The 2,494-nt window shown below is 47.8% G+C and overlaps 1 pseudogene; it reads left to right on the top strand.

The window, feature by feature from the left end:
* The window catches only part of LOC119309049, a 7,126-nt pseudogene that overhangs the window by 2,372 nt on the left and 2,260 nt on the right, over positions 1 to 2,494 (top strand).

Below are 2,494 nucleotides of genomic sequence, written 5' to 3'. Positions count from 1 at the left end.
TTAAACCTCTATCTATATCGATTTCAAAAATATTTGAATTCAAAATTTAATTTCAAATTTCGTTTGAATTTTTTCCGGTGTTTCGCGGTTACCATGGTAACCGCAAATTCCGGTGCCCCTCGAGAAAAAATGTCCACTTGGGATCCAAAACCTTGACCGGGACGTCGAGGACTACGACCTCAGGCTGTCTGCCGCCACGAGCCAGCGGTCCGCGGAGCCGCTGAAGGAGCTCCTCCTGCGGCTCAACGGCACCCCAGGCGTGCCACCGGTGACCTGCATGCTGCCGACGGTGTTGATGAGCTTCGCGCTGGACGTGGCGCGGGAGCTGGGCGTGCCGAGCATGGTGCTCTGGACTTGTAGCGCTGCATCGCTGATGGCCCACATGCGGCTCCGGGAGCTAACGGAAAGAGTCTACGTGCCACTCAAAGGTAACACCTCGAACCAATTTATATCAAAAAAGATCGATGCTGAAGGGGTCACTCATCTCCAATATGCGGATGACACTATCATTATGGTAGACCTAAATGAATCCTGCATCGCTCACCTCAAGTTTATTCTTTTGTGCTTCAAGGCACTGTCGGGTCTCAAAATTAACTTCTCTAAAAGTGAGGTCATAGTTACTGGTGTGGATAATATCGAGGCCTTAAGGGTGGCCCACCTCCTCAATTGTAAGCTGGGACCTTTCCTGTTTAAATATCTGGGCCTCCCTATCTCCCCTGATATGCTTTATGAGAAAGAATTTGCTCCTGCCGTGGCTAAAGTGGGCAATAGGGTCCTCCTTTGGCGAGATAGATACAATACTAATGCTGGGAAAGTGGCACTGATCAAACGCTTGCTTATCCTCCTTACCAATGTTTTTCATGTGCTTCTATCTGCTCTCGGTTGGCACGCACACATGCTTTCATAAGCATAGAGGTGTTTTCTACTAGAATGTGGCAGACAATAGGCGCAAATACAGATTTGTCAGGTGGAAACTTACGTGTAGACCAAAAAACCTTTGGGGGTTGGGCATTATTAACACTACCATCATGAATAAATGCCTACTGATTACATGGTGGTGAAAAATTATGACAACAGGAGTTGGATCCTTATGGTTCTCTATCCTTCAAGCTACGTACTTCCCTCTTTCTATCCCGTTGTTTGCTTCTGCGCACGGAGGCTCACAATTCTGGAAGAATTTGGTCAAAGTTAGGCCTTTGTTTTTGGCCCATGTTAAGTTTGTTGTCGGGGACGGCTCCTCTGTTTGCTTCTGGCTTGATTGGTGGTGTGGAGACTCACCTCTGTCTGTGAGTTTTCCCACACTCTTTTCCTACTGTCCCAACCCAAACATCTCAATCGCCGAGCTCTCGGCTAATAATTGGGACTTGGTCTTTTCGTCATTCCCTATCTCATGTAGATTTTGAAGATTGGCAAAGACTTACTGTTTTCTTCCCGACGCTCTTGGAGAACGTGGACTCGGTGGTCTAGCCCCATACCTCTCCAGTTCATTTTTCGGTTAAGTATTTATATTCAAAGCTTCTTGGCGGATCTCCCACCAACAGATTTAATCTGGTTTGGCGGGCTCGTATTCCCCCAAAGGTGAAGATCTTCATGTGGCAAGATTTTCGAGGGCGTTTGCCCGCGGCGGACCAGGTCCATAAGAGGAATGGCCCGGGATCGGATTTCTGCGCCCACTACGGTGCTTTGGAGGACACGAATCACATTTTTTTCCACTGTGTTTTGGCCAAGTTGGTCTGGAGATGTGTTAGATCCTGGCTCCAGGTCTCATGGGACCCCTCATCCTTCTCTAAGATTCGGGCCCTTGCTAATTCTTTGACTAGCGTTTCTAAAAGGGTCTTCTGGGTTGGCCTTGGAGCTATGTGCTGGTCTTTATGGATGACTAGGAATAAAATTTACCATCGACCATGTTTTCCCTGCTAAGCCTGCTGATTGCTTATTTAAATCATGTATGTTCCTGTAGCAGTGGAGATCATTGACTAAGACGGAGGACTGGGATGCTCTTGATCTCCTGATATCTAAAGTGCGGGCCTCGGCGTCTTCCCTAGCCAGACAGGAGCATGTTGCTTAGTTGCTTTGGCGTTGACTAGTTGCTGGCTATATCATTCTTAGTTCCTCCGGCCTGCGTGCCGTACGTGTGCTGGCCTGGGAGCCATGTATCTCTCTAAACTTCGGGTGAGCCCGCCTTTGGGGCAACATTTCATCTGTCTATTTCGTTGGTTGTTAGTGTTCGAACTCTGTCTGGTTCTTTATCTATAAAGTCGGGCACATGCCTTTTATCTAAAATCTCCACGGGAGATCCTGATTATGCACTTAGTCATACATTGTACCGTTGTTGAGCAGATTGAGTGGTAAGTGTGGCCTTGTAAGTCGGGACTTCCGCCCCTTTGAGATGAATTCTCAATAGTCCCGCGATGAGGGATATTTTACATCGGGACTCACGACGATGAGGTCCAACTCCTCTCTCTCTCTCTCATTGTCTCTCTCTCTCTCTCTT

The sequence above is a fragment of the Triticum dicoccoides genome, chromosome 5B (genome assembly GCF_002162155.2).
Source record: "Triticum dicoccoides isolate Atlit2015 ecotype Zavitan chromosome 5B, WEW_v2.0, whole genome shotgun sequence".
Lineage (NCBI taxonomy): Eukaryota > Viridiplantae > Streptophyta > Magnoliopsida > Poales > Poaceae > Triticum > Triticum dicoccoides.
Note: the sequence above shows the minus strand (reverse complement) of the source record. Positions and strands in the feature narration are given on the sequence as shown.